The sequence below is a fragment of the Lithobates pipiens genome, unplaced genomic scaffold (assembly GCF_037356315.1).
Source record: "Lithobates pipiens isolate NorthernLeopardFrog02 unplaced genomic scaffold, aLitPip1_a1.2 Scaffold_30, whole genome shotgun sequence".
Lineage (NCBI taxonomy): Eukaryota > Metazoa > Chordata > Amphibia > Anura > Ranidae > Lithobates > Lithobates pipiens.
The window spans coordinates 184,341,572-184,357,583 of NW_027507791.1; the positions used below are offsets into that span (position 1 = coordinate 184,341,572).

Genomic DNA, 16,012 nt, shown 5'->3' on the forward strand with positions numbered 1-16,012 from the left:
CTGTTGCACCTACATTCCTGATAATACCGGCCCAAATGGTAAAGTAACTTTAGCTATAAAGAAATTAGAAGATTTGACACTGGAGTTGAAGAAGAACTCAATAATATAATAAATATTTTAGCTGGATGAGTGGGTGGCAGAAGGTGCTCGCCCAGATAGGGGTAACGGTACTAATAATCCTGGTTCTTTTAGCCCCGATTGTATGCTGTATTCTACCTTTCGTAAAGAAGTTAATGAGCAAGGCTGTAGACAACAGCCCACCTACATTTCTCCACCAAGAAGAAGAGGACCCTCTTATGATGGAGAATGACAAACCCTTCACTCCTCTACAGTCACTCCCTATCCAAAATCTCACAATCCTCTAGGGTTATAGGGATAGATAGCACCTGATTGCCCTTCTCCAGCTGTATCGAGGGGGGTAGTGAACTAGTTGCTGCCTAACTCTACATACAGCTTAAAAAGAGTTGCTGAGGAGAATGGGCCAGGTGAGTAGGACCTTTAGATGAGGGACAGAAGAAAATAGCCATTTTAGGGGGGACTGTTAAGGAATCCAATGCACATAATGATAATCAGAAAATGTCTATTTGCTTATGTGTATACATGTTCCCACTCTCCTTACTTATTATGTAATATACAGATTGACTTTCTGTTCGGAGCCAAGATGGCGTCTACACCCTACATCCCCCGCGTTAGAAGAATTCATTTGAGATAAGGGAACCAGCATCAACCAAACTTCAAGCATCAAGATTCTTCATTTCTCTTGTATTGTAACCAATGAGATGTACCTATTAGACTGACATAGCAATGACGTATCTTTTTGTATAAAATATTAACACCGCCCACCAATAAATCAGAAGTTAGAAGTAGCCTGAGCTGAACGTATCTCAGAGAGTGTTTACTTCTAATGTGCATGCACATTTATACTTTTTAATTAGAAATAGCAGCAGATAACCAAGAACTAATTTGTAGTTCTTATCTATTACAGTATGTGCTCTTGACAGCCCCTGGTGGCGACTTTACACATAGCATACATTTACTTAAAGGAGAAAGCCTACTAGAATTAGAAAAATTCTTCAGGAGTCTCCCTTACCTTATCCAGCTGCAGGAATTCTGTGTAACAGACCCAATCTTATCGTCACCTATCACGATGGGCTCCATTTAGAGAAAAACCTTCAGAGACTGGGGCCCCCTTAAATAGGAGGATTCACAGTTCTGGGCCTGTAAAGCACCCCATCAGGGATATGGCTGAAAAAAACAAATACTGGATCCCGTGGTCTAGCTCTATAAAAAGAGAAGCGTTACAGGTAAATGTGAAAAATATAGCTGAAAAACAGCAGCTAATAAACTCTGCGCCACTTATAAAAATGTGAAAAGAGGAATAAACTAATAGTCAGTGAATCAAATAAACTAAGTGAAAAACTAATAGCTGCTCCCTAGAAACAATAGAAAAAAAACTTGTTGTGCTGAAAATAAAGTAATAGTAGGGGCGCTGAAAAAATTATAAATATAAACGTCAATTACAAATGTGAAAATTAATAATCATGGAACGCCTCAAGTAATAGACAACCTATCACCATGAATTAAAAAACAAATAATTGCAAAGAAATGAATAATATAGATAATACAATAAAAAATAAATAAAGTCCCAATTAGATACTAGAAAAACAAAAATATCCACAGTCCAAGACTGATTCATTCAGTGAAAAACTCAGTCTAAATCCATATGCCAGAAGGCGGCTGAAATCTTCTACAAAGTTGTGACATGTCCCTTCACCAAAATTTTGGACACAGAAAAACACCCCAACTGTGAAGATAAAGTTGTCTTCTTACCAGATGCTGTTGACTACTTTATTTAAAAAGATAGTCAAATAGGCTTATGCAGGTGAATTCCCTGCTCACATGGAATAAGGTGGACCTCTTATGGAAAAAACCTTCTCCTCATAGATTCAGACAGGTCATAAAAAAGGAGAGCAAACAAAATCCATAGTGTGACACCGTTTAATAATAAAAATAAATTAAAAAATATAAGGCCAAATGGCTGCTTCCTGATGACGTGTCAAACGAAACGTACGTCGAGGCGGTACCTAGTCACGTTCGTACACGTACAGTTCCGGACGTTTTTGGTTGTCGGCTGTTTCTTGGTGGAACGCACGCCCTACACAACAAGGAACTACGCATCCATTACGAAACGATTGTTTTAAGCGAGCAGCCCCAGTGCCAGGTCGGGCACCGGCATATGTAAGCAGCCATTTGGCCTTATGTTTTTTAATTTATTTTTATTATTAAACGGTGTCACACTATGGATTTTGTTTGCTCTCCTTTTTTTATGACCTGTCTGAATCTATGAGGAGAAGGTTTTTTCCATAAGAGGTCCACCTTATTCCATGTGAGCAGGAAATTCACCTGCATAAGCCTATTTGACTATCTTTTTAAATAAAGTAGTCAACAGCATCTGGTAAGAAGACAACTTTATCTTCACAGTTGGGGTGTTTTTCTGTGTCCAAAATTTTGGTGAAGGGACGTGTCACAACTTTGTAGAAGATTTCAGCCGCCTTCTGGCATATGGATTTAGACGGAGTTTTCACTGAATGAATCAGTGTTGGACTGTGGATATTTTTGTTTTTCTAGTATCTAATTGGGACTTTATTTATTATTTTTTATTGTATTATCTATATTATTCATTTCTTTGCAATTATTTGTTTTTTAATTCATGGTGATAGGTTGTCTATTACTTGAGGCGTTCCGTGATTATTAATTTTCACATTTGTAATTGACGTTTATATTTATAATTTTTTCAGCGCCCCTACTATTACTTTAGTTACAGGTAAAACCTTGTTTCTTCAGATACAAGGCCCGAGTACCATCCAATTCGGTCTAGAAGAGACACCTTGAATGGATCCGGTTGCACGGCTTGTCCCAGTGAGGATATTCCAGCAGAGCTCAGCACAGCACATTTTTAATCGTGACCAACACCTAAAACACTGGCGAAAAAAACGGAGGTACTCGCAGTAAGGAGAGGGTTATATAGGGGGTTGAACTTCCTGTCTAGGGTGTGCCAATGTCCAATCACCTAGTGATAACCTATATAACCCATCAGTAATTACTGAGACTCTGTGTCCCGTGATGTACGAGAAAGAAATAAATGTTTTTCCAAATTTTTTACAAATAAATATCTGAAAAGTGGTGTGCATTTGTATGCAGCCCCCTTGAGTTAATACTTTGTAGAACCCCCTTTCGCTGCAATTAAAACTGCAAGTCTTTTTAGGGATGTCTCTACCAGCTTTCCACATCTAGAGAATGACATTTTTGCCCATTTTTCTTTGCAAAATAGTTCAAGCTCTGTCAGATTGGATGGAGATTGTCTATGAACAGAGATTTTCAGGTCTTGCCACAGATTCTCAATTAAATTTAGGCTTGGACTTTAACTGAGCCATTCTAACACATGAATATGCTTTGATCTAAACCATTCCATTGTAGCTCTGACTGTATGTTTACGGTCGTTGTCCTGCTGGAAGGTGAATCTCCACCCCAATCTCATGGTCACCTCGGGCAATCGAGAGGAAAAATTCAGCAGGTCGCCAAAGCCAACAACATAATGGAAAAAAGCCTACGGCACCTGGTATTCCCAGGCGGTCTCCTATCCAGGCCCGACCCTGCTTAGCATCCAAGATCAAACGAGATCGAGCGCATTCAGGGTGATGTGGCCATAGGCGATCTTGCACCCTACTTACAACTCTCTTGACAAAAGCCAAGGTGGTCACCTTGGGCAATCGAGAGGAAAAATACAGCAGGTCACCAAAGCCAACAACATAATGGATAAAAGCCTACGGCACCTGGTATTCCCAGGCGGTCTCCCATCCAGGTACTAACCAGGCCCGACCCTGCTTAGCATCCGAGATCAGACGAGATCGAGCGCATTCAGGGTGATGTGGCTGTAGGCAATCTTGCACCCTACTTACAACTCTCTTGACAAAAGCCAAGGTGGTCACCTCGGGCAATCGAGAGGAAAAATACAGCAGGTCGCCAAAGCCTACAAATTAATGGAAAAAAGCCTACGGCACCTGGTATTCCTAGGCGGTCTCCGATCCAGGTACTAACCAGGCCCGACCCTGCTTAGCATTCGAGATCAGACGAGATCAGACGAGATCGAGCGCATTCAGGGTGATGTGGCTGTAGGCGATCTTGCACCCTACTTATAACTCTCTTGACAAAAGCCAAGGTGGTCACCTCGGGCAATCGAGAGGAAAAATACAGCAGGTCGCCAAAGCCAACAACATAATGGAAAAAAGCCTATGGCACCTGGTATTCCCAGGTGGTCTCCCATCCAGGTACTAACCAGGCCTGACCCTGCTTGGCATCCGAGATCAGATGAGATCGAGCGCATTCAGGGTGATGTGGCCGTAGGCAATCCTGCACCCTACTTGCAACTCTCTTGACAAAAGCCAAGGTGGTCACCTCGGGCAATCGAGAGGAAAAATACAGCAGGTCGCCAAAGCCAACAACATAATGGAAAAAAGCCTACGGCACCTGGTATTCCCAGGCGGTCTCCCATCCAGGTACTAACCAGGCCCGACCCCACTTAGCATCCGAGATCAGACGAGACCGAGCGCATTCAGGGTGATGTGGCTGTAGGCGATCTTGCACCCTACTTACAACTCTCTTGACAAAAGCCAAGGTGGTCACCTCGGGCAATCGAGAGGAAAAATACAGCAGGTCGCCAAAGCCAACAACATAATGGAAAAAAGCCTACGGCACCTGGTATTCCCAGGCGGTCTCCCATCCAGGCCCGACCCTGCATAGCATCCGAGATCAGACAAGATCGAGCGCATTCAGGGTGATGTGGCCATAGGCGATCTTGCACCCTACTTACAACTCTCTTAACAAAAGCCAAGGTGGTCACCTCGGGCAATCGAGAGGAAAAATACAGCAAGTCGCCAAAGCCAACAACAGGATGGAAAAAAGCCTACAGCACCTGGTATTCCCAGGCGGTCTCCCATCCAGGTACTAACCAGGCCCGACCCTGCTTAGCATCCGAGATCAGACGAGATCAAGCGCATTCAGGGTGATGTGGCCGTAGGCAATCTTCCACCCTACTTACAACTCTCTTGACAAAAGCCAAGGTGGTCACCTCGGGCAATAGAGAGGAAAAATACAGCAGGTCGTCAAAGCCAACAACATAATGGAAAAAAGCCTACGGCACCTGGTATTCCCAGGCGGTCTCCCATCCAGGTACTAACCAGGCCCGACCCTTCTTAGCATCCGAGACCAGACGAGATCGAGCGCATTCAGGGTGATGTGGCTGTAGGCGATCTTGCACCCTACTTACAACTCTCTTGACAAAAGCCAAGGTGGTCACCTCGGGCAATCGAGAGGAAAAATACAGAAGGTCGCCAAAGCCAACAACATAATGGAAAAAAGCCTACGGCACCTGGTATTCCCAGGTGGTCTCCCATCCAGGTACTAACCAGGCTCCACCCCGCTTAGCATCCGAGATCAGACGAGATCGAGCGCATTCAGGGTGATGTGGCCGTAGGCGATCCTGCACCCTACTTACAACTCTCTTGACAAAAGCCAAGGTGGTCACCTCGGGCAATCGAGAGGAAAAATACAGCTGGTCGCCAAAGCCAACAACATAATGGAAAAAAGCCTACGGCACCTGGTATTCCCAGGCGGTCTCCCATCCAGGTACTAACCAGGCCCGACCCTGCTTAGCATCCGAGATCAGACGAGATCAAGCGCATTCAGGGTGATGTGGCCGTAGGCAATCTTGCACCCTACTTACAACTCTCTTGACAAAAGCCAAGGTGGTCACCTCGGGCAATAGAGAGGAAAAATACAGCAGGTCGTCAAAGCCAACAACATAATGGAACAAAGCCTACGGCACCTGGTATTCCCAGGCGGTCTCCCATCCAGGTACTAACCAGGCCTGACCCTTCTTAGCATCCGAGACCAGACGAGATCGAGCGCATTCAGGGTGATGTGGCTGTAGGCGATCTTGCACCCTACTTACAACTCTCTTGACAAAAGCCAAGGTGGTCACCTCGGGCAATCGAGAGGAAAAATACAGAAGGTCGCCAAAGCCAACAACATAATGGAAAAAAGCCTACGGCATCTGGTATTCCCAGGTGGTCTCCCATCCAGGTACTAACCAGGCCCGACCCCGCTTAGTATCCGAGATCAGACGAGATCGAGCGCATTCAGGGTGATGTGGCCGTAGGCGACCCTGCACCCTACTTACAACTCTCTTGACAAAAGCCAAGGTGGTCACCTCGGGCAATCGAGAGGAAAAATACAGCAGGTCGCCAAAGCCAACAACATAATGGAAAAAAGCCTACGGCACCTGGTATTCCCAGGCGGTCTCCCATCCAGGTACTAACCAGGCCCGACCCTGCTTAGCATCCATGATCAGACGAGATCGAGCGCAGTCAGGGTGATGTGGCCGTAGGTGATTTTGCACCCTACTTACAACTCTCTTGACAAAAGCCAAGGTGGTCACCTCGGGCAATGGAGAGGAAAAATACAGCAGGTCGCCAAAGCCAACAACATAATGGAAAAAAGCCTACGGCACCTGGTATTCCCAGGCGGTCTCCCATCCAGGTACTAACCAGGCCCGACCCTACTTAGCATCCAGGATCAGACAAGATTGAGCGCATTCAGGGTGATGTGGCCGTAGGCAATCTGGACCCATACTTACAACTCTCTTGACAAAAGCCAAGGTGGTCACCTCGGGCAATCGAGAGGAAAAATACAGCAGGTCGCCAAAGCCAACAACATAATGGAAAAAAGCCTACGGCACCTGGTATTCCCAGGCGGTCTCCCATCCAGGTACTAACCAGGCCCGACCCTGCTTAGCATCCGAGATCAGACAAGATCGAGCGCATTCAGGGTGATGTGGCCGTAGGGGATCCTCCGCCCTACTTACAACTCTCTTGACAAAAGCCAAGGTGGTCACCTCGGGCAATCGAGAGGAAAAATACAGCAGGTCGCCAAAGCCAACAACATAATGGAAAAAAGCATACGGCACCTGGTATTCCCAGGCGGTCTCCCATCCAGGTACTAACCAGGCCCGACCCTGCTTAGCATCTGAGATCAGCCGAGATCAAGCGCATCCAGGGTGATGTGGCCGTAGGCGATCTTGCACCCTACTTACAACTCTCTTGACAAAAGCCAAGGTGGTCACCTCGGGCAATCGAGAGGAAAAATACAGCAGGTCGCCAAAGCCAACAACATAATGGAAAAAAGCCTACGGCACCTGGTATTCCCAGGCGCTCTCCCATCCAGGGTACTAACCAGGGGCGACCCTGCTTAGCATCCGAGATCAGACGAGATCGAGCGCATTCAGGGTGATGTGGCCGTAGGCAATCTTGCACCCTACTTACAACGCTCTTGACAAAAGCCAAGGTGGTCACCTCGGGCAATCGAGAGGAAAAATACAGCAGGTCGCCAAAGCAAACAACATAATGGAAAAAAGCCTACGGCACCTGGTATTCCCAGGCGGTCTCCCATCCAGGTACTAACCAGGCCCGACCCTGCTTAGCATCCGAGATCAGACGAGATTGAGCGCATTCAGGGTGATGTGGCCATAGGCGACCTTGCACCCTACTTACAACTCTCTTGACAAAAGCCAAGGTGGTCACCTCGGGCAATCGAGAGGAAAAGTACAGCAGGTCGCCAAAGCCAACAACATAATGGAAAAAAGCCTACGGCACCTGGTATTCCCAGGCGGTCTCCCATCCAGGTACTAACCAGGCCCGACCCTGCTTAGCATCCGAGATCAGACGAGATCGAGCGCATTCAGGGTGATGTTGCCGTAGGCGATCTTGCACCCTACTTACAACTCTCTTGACAAAAGCCGCGGTGGTCACCTCGGGCAAGCGAGAAGAAAAATACAGCAGGTCGCCAAAGCCAACAACATAATGGAAAAAAGCCTACGGCACCTGGTATTCCCAGGCGGTCTCCCATCCAGGTACTAACCAGGCCCGACCCTGCTTGGCATCTGAGATCAGACGAGATCGAGCGCATTCAGGGTGATGTGGCTGTAGGCGATCTTGCACCCTACTTACAACTCTCTTGACAAAAGCCAAGGTGGTCACCTCGGGCAATCGAGAGGAAAAATACAGCAGGTCGCCAAAGCCAACAACATAATGGAAAAAAGCCTACTGCACCTGGTATTCCCAGGCGGTCTCCCATCCAGGTACTAACCAGGCGCGACCCTGCTTAGCATCCGAGATCAGACGAGATCGAGCGCATTCAGGGTGATGTGGCCGTAGGCGATCTTGCAACCTACTTACAACCTACTTACAACTCTCTTGACAAAAGCCAAGGTGGTCACCTCGGGCAATCGAGAGGAAAAATACAGCAGGTCGCCAAAGCCAACAACATAATGGAAAAAAGCCTTCGGCACCTGGTATTCCCAGGCGGTCTCCCATCCAGATACTAACCAGGCCCGACCCTGCTTAGCATCTGAGATCGGACGAGATCGAGCGCATTCAGGGTGATGTGGCCATAGGCGATCTTGTACCCTACTTACAACTCTCTTGACAAAAGCCAAGGTGGTCAGCTCGGGCAAACGAGAGGAAAAATACAGCAGGTCGCCAAAGCCAACAACATAATGGAACAAAGCCTACGGCACCTGGTATTCCCAGGCGGTCTCCCATCTAGGTACTAACCAGGCCCGACCTTGCTTAGCATCCGAGATCAGACGAGATCGAGCGCATTCAGGGTGATGTGGCCGTAGGCTATCTTGCACCCTACTTACAACTCTCTTGACAAAAGCCAAGGTGGTCACCTCGGGCAATCGAGAGGAAAAACACAGCAGGTCGCCAAAGCCAACAACATAATGGAAAAAAACCTACGGCATCTGGTATTCCCAGGCGGTCTACCATCCAGGTACTAACCAGGCCCGACCCTGCTTAGCATCCGAGATCAGACGAGATCGAGCGTATCAGGGTGATGTGGCCGTAGGCAATCTTGCCCCCTACTCACAACTCTCTTGACAAAAGCCAAGGTGGTCACCTCGGGCAATCGAGAGGAAAAATACAGCAGGTCGCCAAAGCCAACAACATAATGGAAAAAAGCCTACGGCACCTGGTATTCCCAGGTGGTCTCCCATCCAGGTACTTACCAGGACCGACTCTGCTTAGCATCCGAGATCAGACGAGATCAAGCGCATTCAGGGTGATGTGGCCGTAGGCGATCTTGCACCCTACTTACAACTCTCTTGACAAAAGCCAAGGTGGTCACCTCGGGCAATCGAGAGGAAAAATACAGCAGGTCGCCAAAGCCAACAACATAATGGAAAAAAGCCTATGGCACCTGGTATTCCCAAGCGGTCTCTCATTCAGGTACTAACCAGGCCCGACCCTGCTTAGCATCCAAGATCAGACGAGATCGAGCGCAATCAGGGTGATGTGGCCGTAGGCGATCTTGCGCCCTACTTACAACTCTCTTGACAAAAGCCAAGGTGGTCACCTCGGGCTATCGAGAGGAAAAATACAGCAGGTCGCCAAAGCCAACAACATAATGGAAAAAAGCCTACGGCACCTGGTATTCCCAGGCGGTCTCCCATCCAGGTACTAACCAGGCCCGACCCTGCTTAGCATCCAAGATCAGACGAGATCGAGCTCATTCAGGGTGATGTGGCCGTAGGCGATCTTGCGCCCTACTTACAACTCTCTTGACAAAAGCCAAGGTGGTCACCTCGGGCTATCGAGAGGAAAAATACAGCAGGTCGCCAAAGCCAACAACATAATGGAAAAAAGCCTACGGCACCTGGTATTCCCAGGCGGTCTCCCATCCAGGTACTAACCAGGCTCGACCCTGCTTAGCATCCGAGATCAGACGAGATCGAGCGCATTCAGGGTGATGTGGCCGTAGGCGATCTTGCACCCTACTTACAACTCTCTTGACAAAAGCCAAGGTGGTCAGCTGGGGCAATCGAGAGGAAACATACAGCAGGTCGCCAAAGCCAACAACATAATGGAAAAAAGCCTACGGCATCTGGTATTCCCAGGCGGTCTACCATCCAGGTACTAACCAGGCCCGACCCTGCTTAGCATCCGAGATCAGACGAGATCGAGCGTATCAGGGTGATGTGGCCGTAGGCGATCTTGCCCCCTACTCACAACTCTCTTGACAAAAGCCAAGGTGGTCACCTCGGGCAATCGAGAGGAAAAATACAGCAGGTCGCCAAAGCCAACAACATAATGGAAAAAAGCCTACGGCACCTGGTATTCCCAGGTGGTCTCCCATCCAGGTACTTACCAGGACCGACTCTGCTTAGCATCCGAGATCAGACGAGATCAAGCGCATTCAGGGTGATGTGGCCGTAGACGATCTTGCACCCTACTTACAACTCTCTTGACAAAAGCCAAGGTGGTCACCTCGGGCAATCGAGAGGAAAAATACAGCAGGTCGCCAAAGCCAACAACATAATGGAAAAAAGCCTATGGCACCTGGTATTCCCAGGCGGTCTCCCATCCAGGTACTAACCAGGCCCGACCCTGCTTAGCATCCAAGATCAGACGAGATCGAGCGCATTCAGGGTGATGTGGCCGTAGGCGATCTTGCACCCTACTTACAACTCTCTTGACAAAAGCCAAGGTGGTCACCTCGGGCAATCGAGAGGAAAAATACAGCAGGTCGCCAAAGCCAACAACATAATGGAAAAAAGCCTACGGCACCTGGTATTCCCAGGCGGTCTCCAATCCAGGTACTAACCAGGCCCGACCCTGCTTGGCATTCCGAGATCAGACGAGATCGAGCGCATTCAGGGTGATGTGGCCGTAGGCGATCTTGCACCCTACTTACAACTCTCTTGACAAAAGCCAAGGTGGTCACCTCGGCAATCGAGAGGAAAAATACAGCAGGTCGCCAAAGCCAACAACATAATGGAAAAAAGCCTACGGCACCTGGTATTCCCAGGCGGTTTCCCATCCAGGTACTAACCAGGCCCGACCCTGCTTGGCATCCAAGATCAGACGAGATCGAGCGCAATCAGGGTGATGTGGCCGTAGGCGATCTTGCGCCCTACTTACAACTCTCTTGACAAAAGCCAAGGTGGTCACCTCGGGCTATCGAGAGGAAAAATACAGCAGGTCGCCAAAGCCAACAACATAATGGAAAAAAAGCCTACGGCACCTGGTATTCCCAGGCGGTCTCCCATCCAGGTACTAACCAGGCTCGACCCTGCTTAGCATCCGAGATCAGACAAGATGGAGCGCATTCAGGGTGATGTGGCCGTAGGGGATCCGCCGCCCTACTTACAACTCTCTTGACAAAAGCCAAGGTGGTCACCTCGGGCAATCGAGAGGAAAAATACAGCAGGTCGCCAAAGCCAACAACATAATGGAAAAAAAGCCTACGGCACCTGGTATTCCCAGGCGGTCTCCCATCCAGGTACTAACCAGGCCCGACCCTGCTTAGCATCCGAGATCAGACGAGATCGAGCGCATTCAGGGTGATGTGGCCGTAGGCGATCTTGCACCCTACTTACAACTCACTTGACAAAAGCCAAGGTGGTCACCTCGGGCAATCGAGAGGAAAAATACAGCAGGTCGCCAAAGCCAACAACATAATGGAAAAAAGCATACGGCACCTGGTATTCCCAGGCAGTCTCCCATCCAGGTACTAACCAGGCCCGACCCTGCTTAGCATCTGAGATCAGCCGAGATCAAGCGCATCCAGAGTGATGTGGCCGTAGGCGATCTTGCACCCTACTTACAACTCTCTTGACAAAAGCCAAGGTGGTCACCTCGGGCAATCGAGAGGAAAAATACAGCAGGTCGCCAAAGCCAACAACATAATGGAAAAAAGCCTACGGCACCTGGTATTCCCAGGCGCTCTCCCATCCAGGTACTAACAAGGCCCGACCCTGCTTAGCATCCGAGATCAGATGAGATCGAGCGCATTCAGGGTGATGTGGCCGTAGGCGATCTTGCACCCTACTTACAACTCTCTTGACAAAAGCCAAGGTGGTCACCTCGGGCAATCGAGAGGAAAAATACAGCAGGTCGCCAAAGCCAACAACATAAATGAAAAAAGCCTACGGCATCTGGTATTCCCAGGCGGTCTCCCATCCAGGTACTAACCGGGCCCAACCCTGCTTAGCATCCGAGATCAGATGAGATCGAGCGCATTCAGTGTGATGTGGCCGTAAGCGATCTTGCACCCTGCTTACAACTCTCTTGACAAAAGCCAAGGTGGTCACCTCGGGCAATCGAGAGGAAAAATACAGCAGGTCGCCAAAGCCAACAACATAATGGAAAAAAGCCTACGGCACCTGGTATTCCCAGGCGCTCTCCCATCCAGGTACTAACAAGGCCCGACCCTGCTTAGCATCCGAGATCAGATGAGATCGAGCGCATTCAGGGTGATGTGGCCGTAGGCGATCTTGCACCCTACTTACAACTCTCTTGACAAAAGCCAAGGTGGTCACCTCGGGCAATCGAGAGGAAAAATACAGCAGGTCGCCAAAGCCAACAACATAAATGAAAAAAGCCTACGGCATCTGGTATTCCCAGGCGGTCTCCCATCTAGGTACTAACCAGGCCCGACCCTACTTAGCATCCAAGATCAGACGAGATCGAGCGCATTCAGGGTGATGTGGCCGTAGGCGATCTTGCACCCTACTTACAACTCTCTTGACAAAAGCCAAGATGGTCACCTCGGGCAATCGAGAGGAAAAATACAGCAGATCGCCAAAGCCAACAACATGATGGAAAAAAGCCTACGGCACCTGGTATTCCCATTCGGTCTCCCATCCAGGTACTAACCAGGCCCAACCCTGCTTAGCATCCGAGATCAGACGAGATCGAGCGCATTCAGGGTGATGTGGCCGTAGGCGATCTTGCACCCTACTTACAACTCTCTTGACAAAAGCCAAGGTGGTCACCTCGGGCAAACGAGAGGAAAAATACAGCAGGTCGCCAAAGCCAACAACATAATGGAAAAAAGCCTACGGCACCTGGTATTCCCAGGCGGTCTCCCATCCAGGTACTAACCAGGCGCGACCCTGCTTAGCATCTGAGATCAGACGAGATCAAGCGCATTCAGGGTGATGTGGCCATAGGCGATCTTGCACCCTACTTACAAATCTCTTGACAAAAGCCAAGGTGGTCACCTCGGGCAATAGAGAGGAAAAATACAGCAGGTCGCCAAAGCCAACAACATAATGGAAAAAAGCCTACGGCACCTGGTATTCCCAAGCGGTCTCCCATCCAGGTACTAACCAGGCCTGACCCTGCTTAGCATCCGAGATCAGATGAGATCGAGCGCATTCAGGGTGATGTGGCCGTAGGTGATCTTGCACCCTACTTACAACTATCTTGACAAAAGCCAAGGTGGTCACCTCGGGCAACCGAGAGGAAAAATACAGCAGGTCGCCAAAGCCAACAACATAATGGAAAAAAGCCTACGGCACCTGGTATTCCCAGGCGGTCTCCCATCCAGGTACTAACCAGGCCCGACCCTGCTTAGCATCCGAGATCAGATGAGATCAAGCGCATTCAGGGTGATGTGGCCGTAGGCGATCTTACACCCTACTTACAACTCTCTTGACAAAAGCCAAGGTGCTCACCTCGGGCAATCGAGAAGAAAAATACAGCAGGTCGCCAAAGCCAACAACATAATGGAAAAAAGCCTACGGCACCTGGTATTCCCAGGCGGTCTCCCATCCAGGTACTAACCAGGCCCGACCCTGCTTAGCATCCGAGATCAGACGAGATCGAGCGCATTCAGGGTGATGTGGCCGTAGGCGATCTTGCACCCTACTTACAACTCTCTTGACAAAAGCCAAGGTGGTCACCTCGGGCAAACGAGAGGAAAAATACAGCAGGTCGCCAAAGCCAACAACATAATGGAAAAAAGCCTACGGCACCTGGTATTCGCAGGCGGTCTCCCATCCAGGTACTAACCAGGCCCGACCCTGCTTAGCATCCGAGATCAGACGAGATCGAGCGCATTCAGGGTGATGTGGCCGTAGGCGATCTTGCACCCTACTTACAACTCTCTTGACAAAAGCCAAGGTGGTCACCTCGGGCAATCGAGAGGAAAAATACGGCAGGTCGCCAAAGCCAACAACATAATGGAAAAAAGCCTACGGCACCTTGTTTTCCCAGGCGGTCTCCCATCCAGGTACTAACCAGGCCCGACCCTGCTTAGCATCCGAGATCAGATGAGATCGAGCGCATTCAGGGTGATGTGGCCGTAGGCGATCTTGCACCCTACTTACAACTCTCTTGACAAAAGCCGAGGTGGTCCCCTCGGGGAATCGAGAGGAAAAATACAGCAGGTCGCCAAAGCCAACAACATAATGGAAAAAAGCCTACGGCACCTGGTATTCCCAGGCGGTCTCCCATCCAGGTACTAACCAAGCCCGACCCTGCTTAGCATCCGAGATCAGATGAGATCGAGCACATTCAGTGTGATGTGGCCGTAAGCGATCTGGCACCCTGCTTACAACTCTCTTGACAAAAGCCAAGGTGGTCACCTCGGGCAATCGAGAGGAAAAATACAGCAGGTCGCCAAAGCCAACAACATAATGGAAAAAAGCCTACAGCACCTGGTATTCCCAGGCGGTCTCCCATCCAGGTACTAACCAGGCCCGACCCTACTTAGCATCTGAGATCAGACGAGATCGAGCGCATTCAGGGTGATGTGGCTGTAGGCGATCTTGCACCCTACTTACAACTCTCTTGACAAAAGCCAAGGTGGTCACCTCGGGCAATCGAGAGGAAAACATACAGCAGGTCGCCAAAGCCAACAACATGATGGAAAAAAGCCTACGGCACCTGGTATTCCCATTCGGTCTCCCATCCAGGTACTAACCAGGCCCAACCCTGCTTAGCATCCGAGATCAGACGAGATCAAGCGCATTCAGGGTGATGTGGCCATAGGCGATCTTGTACCCTACTTACAACTCTCTTGACAAAAGCCAAGGTGGTCACCTCGGGCAATAGAGAGGAAAAATACAGCAGGTCGCCAAAGCCAACAACATAATGGAAAAAAGCCTACGGCACCTGGTATTCCCAAGCGGTCTCCCATCCAGGTACTAACCAGGCCCGACCCTGCTTAGCATCCGAGATCAGACGAAATCAAGCGCATTCAGGGTGATGTGGCCGTAGGCGATCTTGCACCCTACTTACAACTCTCTTGACAAAAGCCAAGGTGGTCACCTCGGGCAATCGAGAGGAAAAATACAGCAGGTCGCCAAAGCCAACAACATAATGGAAAAAAGCCTACGGCACCTGGTATTCCCAGGCGGTCTCCCATCCAGGTACTAACCAGGCCCGACACTGCTTAACATCCGAGATCAGACGAGATCAAGCAAATTCAGGGTGATGTGGCCGTAGGTGAGCTTGCACCCTACTTACAACTCTCTTGACAAAAGCCAAGGTGGTCACCTCGGGCAATCGAGAGGGAAAATGCAGCAGGTCGCCAAAGCCAACAACATAATGGAAAAAAGCCTACGGCACCTGGTATTCCCAGGCGGTCTCCCACCCAGGTACTAACTAGGCCCGACCCTGCTTAACATCCGAGATCAGACGAGATCGAGCGAATTCAGGGTGATGTGGCCGTAGGCGACCTTGCACCCTACTTACAACTCTCTTTGACAAAAGCCAAGGTGGTCACCTCGGGCAATCGAGAGGAAAAATACAGCAGGTCGCCAAAGCCAACAACATAATGGAAAAAAGCATACGGCACCTGGTATTCCCAGGCGGTCTCCCATCCAGGTACTAACCAGGCTTGACGCTGCTTAGCATCCGAGATCAGACGAGATCGAGTGCATTCAGGGTGATGTGGCCATAGGCGACCTTGCACCCTACTTACAACTGTCTTGACAAAAACCAAGGTGGTCACCTCGGGCAATCGAGAGGAAAAATACAGCAGGTCGCCAAAGCCAACAACATCAATGAAAAAAGCCTACGGCACCTGGTATTCCGAGGCGGTCTCCCATCCAGGTACTAACCAGGCCCGACCCTGCATAGCATCCGAGATCAGACGAGATCGAGTG

The 16,012-nt window shown here is 49.4% G+C and overlaps 30 non-coding genes and 23 pseudogenes across 30 annotated transcripts in view; all 53 read right to left on the reverse strand.

Annotated features, from left to right (window-relative positions):
• Window positions 1-3,821: 3,821 nt before the first annotated feature.
• Window positions 3,822-3,940, reverse strand: LOC143951505 (5S ribosomal RNA). Its single transcript, XR_013266771.1, has one exon. It is a non-coding gene; the product is annotated as a 5S ribosomal RNA (ribosomal RNA).
• A 109-nt stretch (window positions 3,941-4,049) lies between these two features.
• Window positions 4,050-4,178, reverse strand: LOC143948254 (5S ribosomal RNA; annotated as a pseudogene).
• A 109-nt stretch (window positions 4,179-4,287) lies between these two features.
• On the reverse strand, window positions 4,288-4,406 carry LOC143954500 (5S ribosomal RNA). The gene has a single exon (XR_013269486.1). It is a non-coding gene; the product is annotated as a 5S ribosomal RNA (ribosomal RNA).
• Window positions 4,407-4,515: 109 nt separating this feature from the next.
• On the reverse strand, window positions 4,516-4,634 carry LOC143944185 (5S ribosomal RNA; annotated as a pseudogene).
• A 326-nt stretch (window positions 4,635-4,960) lies between these two features.
• On the reverse strand, window positions 4,961-5,079 carry LOC143950712 (5S ribosomal RNA). The gene has a single exon (XR_013266054.1). It is a non-coding gene; the product is annotated as a 5S ribosomal RNA (ribosomal RNA).
• A 109-nt stretch (window positions 5,080-5,188) lies between these two features.
• Window positions 5,189-5,307, reverse strand: LOC143944356 (5S ribosomal RNA; annotated as a pseudogene).
• A 109-nt stretch (window positions 5,308-5,416) lies between these two features.
• LOC143954641 (5S ribosomal RNA) lies at window positions 5,417-5,535 on the reverse strand. Its single transcript, XR_013269613.1, has one exon. It is a non-coding gene; the product is annotated as a 5S ribosomal RNA (ribosomal RNA).
• A 109-nt stretch (window positions 5,536-5,644) lies between these two features.
• Window positions 5,645-5,763, reverse strand: LOC143950265 (5S ribosomal RNA). The gene has a single exon (XR_013265684.1). It is a non-coding gene; the product is annotated as a 5S ribosomal RNA (ribosomal RNA).
• A 109-nt stretch (window positions 5,764-5,872) lies between these two features.
• On the reverse strand, window positions 5,873-5,991 carry LOC143946379 (5S ribosomal RNA; annotated as a pseudogene).
• Window positions 5,992-6,100: 109 nt separating this feature from the next.
• LOC143943692 (5S ribosomal RNA) lies at window positions 6,101-6,219 on the reverse strand (annotated as a pseudogene).
• A 109-nt stretch (window positions 6,220-6,328) lies between these two features.
• LOC143945426 (5S ribosomal RNA) lies at window positions 6,329-6,447 on the reverse strand (annotated as a pseudogene).
• Window positions 6,448-6,556: 109 nt separating this feature from the next.
• Window positions 6,557-6,675, reverse strand: LOC143945543 (5S ribosomal RNA; annotated as a pseudogene).
• Window positions 6,676-6,784: 109 nt separating this feature from the next.
• On the reverse strand, window positions 6,785-6,903 carry LOC143953797 (5S ribosomal RNA). The gene has a single exon (XR_013268846.1). It is a non-coding gene; the product is annotated as a 5S ribosomal RNA (ribosomal RNA).
• Window positions 6,904-7,012: 109 nt separating this feature from the next.
• Window positions 7,013-7,131, reverse strand: LOC143954037 (5S ribosomal RNA). The gene has a single exon (XR_013269064.1). It is a non-coding gene; the product is annotated as a 5S ribosomal RNA (ribosomal RNA).
• Window positions 7,132-7,240: 109 nt separating this feature from the next.
• On the reverse strand, window positions 7,241-7,360 carry LOC143947789 (5S ribosomal RNA; annotated as a pseudogene).
• A 109-nt stretch (window positions 7,361-7,469) lies between these two features.
• Window positions 7,470-7,588, reverse strand: LOC143953016 (5S ribosomal RNA). The gene has a single exon (XR_013268137.1). It is a non-coding gene; the product is annotated as a 5S ribosomal RNA (ribosomal RNA).
• Window positions 7,589-7,697: 109 nt separating this feature from the next.
• On the reverse strand, window positions 7,698-7,816 carry LOC143949798 (5S ribosomal RNA). Its single transcript, XR_013265521.1, has one exon. It is a non-coding gene; the product is annotated as a 5S ribosomal RNA (ribosomal RNA).
• A 109-nt stretch (window positions 7,817-7,925) lies between these two features.
• Window positions 7,926-8,044, reverse strand: LOC143944184 (5S ribosomal RNA; annotated as a pseudogene).
• A 109-nt stretch (window positions 8,045-8,153) lies between these two features.
• Window positions 8,154-8,272, reverse strand: LOC143953404 (5S ribosomal RNA). The gene has a single exon (XR_013268490.1). It is a non-coding gene; the product is annotated as a 5S ribosomal RNA (ribosomal RNA).
• A 120-nt stretch (window positions 8,273-8,392) lies between these two features.
• Window positions 8,393-8,511, reverse strand: LOC143944982 (5S ribosomal RNA; annotated as a pseudogene).
• A 109-nt stretch (window positions 8,512-8,620) lies between these two features.
• LOC143951686 (5S ribosomal RNA) lies at window positions 8,621-8,739 on the reverse strand. The gene has a single exon (XR_013266935.1). It is a non-coding gene; the product is annotated as a 5S ribosomal RNA (ribosomal RNA).
• Window positions 8,740-8,848: 109 nt separating this feature from the next.
• LOC143946754 (5S ribosomal RNA) lies at window positions 8,849-8,966 on the reverse strand (annotated as a pseudogene).
• A 109-nt stretch (window positions 8,967-9,075) lies between these two features.
• LOC143944125 (5S ribosomal RNA) lies at window positions 9,076-9,194 on the reverse strand (annotated as a pseudogene).
• A 109-nt stretch (window positions 9,195-9,303) lies between these two features.
• On the reverse strand, window positions 9,304-9,422 carry LOC143946440 (5S ribosomal RNA; annotated as a pseudogene).
• Window positions 9,423-9,531: 109 nt separating this feature from the next.
• LOC143953590 (5S ribosomal RNA) lies at window positions 9,532-9,650 on the reverse strand. The gene has a single exon (XR_013268658.1). It is a non-coding gene; the product is annotated as a 5S ribosomal RNA (ribosomal RNA).
• A 109-nt stretch (window positions 9,651-9,759) lies between these two features.
• On the reverse strand, window positions 9,760-9,878 carry LOC143953263 (5S ribosomal RNA). Its single transcript, XR_013268361.1, has one exon. It is a non-coding gene; the product is annotated as a 5S ribosomal RNA (ribosomal RNA).
• Window positions 9,879-9,987: 109 nt separating this feature from the next.
• LOC143945940 (5S ribosomal RNA) lies at window positions 9,988-10,105 on the reverse strand (annotated as a pseudogene).
• A 109-nt stretch (window positions 10,106-10,214) lies between these two features.
• Window positions 10,215-10,333, reverse strand: LOC143944873 (5S ribosomal RNA; annotated as a pseudogene).
• A 109-nt stretch (window positions 10,334-10,442) lies between these two features.
• Window positions 10,443-10,561, reverse strand: LOC143953307 (5S ribosomal RNA). The gene has a single exon (XR_013268401.1). It is a non-coding gene; the product is annotated as a 5S ribosomal RNA (ribosomal RNA).
• Window positions 10,562-10,670: 109 nt separating this feature from the next.
• LOC143944705 (5S ribosomal RNA) lies at window positions 10,671-10,790 on the reverse strand (annotated as a pseudogene).
• Window positions 10,791-10,898: 108 nt separating this feature from the next.
• Window positions 10,899-11,017, reverse strand: LOC143954519 (5S ribosomal RNA). The gene has a single exon (XR_013269503.1). It is a non-coding gene; the product is annotated as a 5S ribosomal RNA (ribosomal RNA).
• Window positions 11,018-11,127: 110 nt separating this feature from the next.
• Window positions 11,128-11,246, reverse strand: LOC143945339 (5S ribosomal RNA; annotated as a pseudogene).
• Window positions 11,247-11,356: 110 nt separating this feature from the next.
• LOC143952925 (5S ribosomal RNA) lies at window positions 11,357-11,475 on the reverse strand. Its single transcript, XR_013268055.1, has one exon. It is a non-coding gene; the product is annotated as a 5S ribosomal RNA (ribosomal RNA).
• A 109-nt stretch (window positions 11,476-11,584) lies between these two features.
• On the reverse strand, window positions 11,585-11,703 carry LOC143945197 (5S ribosomal RNA; annotated as a pseudogene).
• Window positions 11,704-11,812: 109 nt separating this feature from the next.
• LOC143943604 (5S ribosomal RNA) lies at window positions 11,813-11,931 on the reverse strand (annotated as a pseudogene).
• A 109-nt stretch (window positions 11,932-12,040) lies between these two features.
• On the reverse strand, window positions 12,041-12,159 carry LOC143954511 (5S ribosomal RNA). The gene has a single exon (XR_013269496.1). It is a non-coding gene; the product is annotated as a 5S ribosomal RNA (ribosomal RNA).
• Window positions 12,160-12,268: 109 nt separating this feature from the next.
• LOC143943605 (5S ribosomal RNA) lies at window positions 12,269-12,387 on the reverse strand (annotated as a pseudogene).
• Window positions 12,388-12,496: 109 nt separating this feature from the next.
• LOC143944692 (5S ribosomal RNA) lies at window positions 12,497-12,615 on the reverse strand (annotated as a pseudogene).
• Window positions 12,616-12,724: 109 nt separating this feature from the next.
• Window positions 12,725-12,843, reverse strand: LOC143948852 (5S ribosomal RNA). The gene has a single exon (XR_013265433.1). It is a non-coding gene; the product is annotated as a 5S ribosomal RNA (ribosomal RNA).
• A 109-nt stretch (window positions 12,844-12,952) lies between these two features.
• Window positions 12,953-13,071, reverse strand: LOC143951640 (5S ribosomal RNA). Its single transcript, XR_013266893.1, has one exon. It is a non-coding gene; the product is annotated as a 5S ribosomal RNA (ribosomal RNA).
• Window positions 13,072-13,180: 109 nt separating this feature from the next.
• LOC143953005 (5S ribosomal RNA) lies at window positions 13,181-13,299 on the reverse strand. Its single transcript, XR_013268127.1, has one exon. It is a non-coding gene; the product is annotated as a 5S ribosomal RNA (ribosomal RNA).
• A 109-nt stretch (window positions 13,300-13,408) lies between these two features.
• On the reverse strand, window positions 13,409-13,527 carry LOC143945698 (5S ribosomal RNA). The gene has a single exon (XR_013265143.1). It is a non-coding gene; the product is annotated as a 5S ribosomal RNA (ribosomal RNA).
• Window positions 13,528-13,636: 109 nt separating this feature from the next.
• Window positions 13,637-13,755, reverse strand: LOC143952937 (5S ribosomal RNA). The gene has a single exon (XR_013268066.1). It is a non-coding gene; the product is annotated as a 5S ribosomal RNA (ribosomal RNA).
• A 109-nt stretch (window positions 13,756-13,864) lies between these two features.
• On the reverse strand, window positions 13,865-13,983 carry LOC143951069 (5S ribosomal RNA). The gene has a single exon (XR_013266375.1). It is a non-coding gene; the product is annotated as a 5S ribosomal RNA (ribosomal RNA).
• Window positions 13,984-14,092: 109 nt separating this feature from the next.
• Window positions 14,093-14,211, reverse strand: LOC143951771 (5S ribosomal RNA). Its single transcript, XR_013267011.1, has one exon. It is a non-coding gene; the product is annotated as a 5S ribosomal RNA (ribosomal RNA).
• A 109-nt stretch (window positions 14,212-14,320) lies between these two features.
• Window positions 14,321-14,439, reverse strand: LOC143954299 (5S ribosomal RNA). The gene has a single exon (XR_013269303.1). It is a non-coding gene; the product is annotated as a 5S ribosomal RNA (ribosomal RNA).
• A 109-nt stretch (window positions 14,440-14,548) lies between these two features.
• Window positions 14,549-14,667, reverse strand: LOC143953932 (5S ribosomal RNA). Its single transcript, XR_013268969.1, has one exon. It is a non-coding gene; the product is annotated as a 5S ribosomal RNA (ribosomal RNA).
• Window positions 14,668-14,777: 110 nt separating this feature from the next.
• On the reverse strand, window positions 14,778-14,896 carry LOC143952546 (5S ribosomal RNA). Its single transcript, XR_013267712.1, has one exon. It is a non-coding gene; the product is annotated as a 5S ribosomal RNA (ribosomal RNA).
• A 109-nt stretch (window positions 14,897-15,005) lies between these two features.
• Window positions 15,006-15,124, reverse strand: LOC143952589 (5S ribosomal RNA). Its single transcript, XR_013267751.1, has one exon. It is a non-coding gene; the product is annotated as a 5S ribosomal RNA (ribosomal RNA).
• Window positions 15,125-15,233: 109 nt separating this feature from the next.
• Window positions 15,234-15,352, reverse strand: LOC143945163 (5S ribosomal RNA; annotated as a pseudogene).
• A 109-nt stretch (window positions 15,353-15,461) lies between these two features.
• On the reverse strand, window positions 15,462-15,580 carry LOC143952562 (5S ribosomal RNA). Its single transcript, XR_013267727.1, has one exon. It is a non-coding gene; the product is annotated as a 5S ribosomal RNA (ribosomal RNA).
• Window positions 15,581-15,690: 110 nt separating this feature from the next.
• Window positions 15,691-15,809, reverse strand: LOC143943724 (5S ribosomal RNA; annotated as a pseudogene).
• Window positions 15,810-15,918: 109 nt separating this feature from the next.
• The window catches only part of LOC143953779 (5S ribosomal RNA), a 119-nt gene continuing 25 nt past the window's right edge, over window positions 15,919-16,012 (reverse strand). The window contains exon 1 of the ribosomal RNA XR_013268830.1: window positions 15,919-16,012. This exon is cut by the window's right edge and continues 25 nt beyond it. This is a non-coding gene — a ribosomal RNA (5S ribosomal RNA).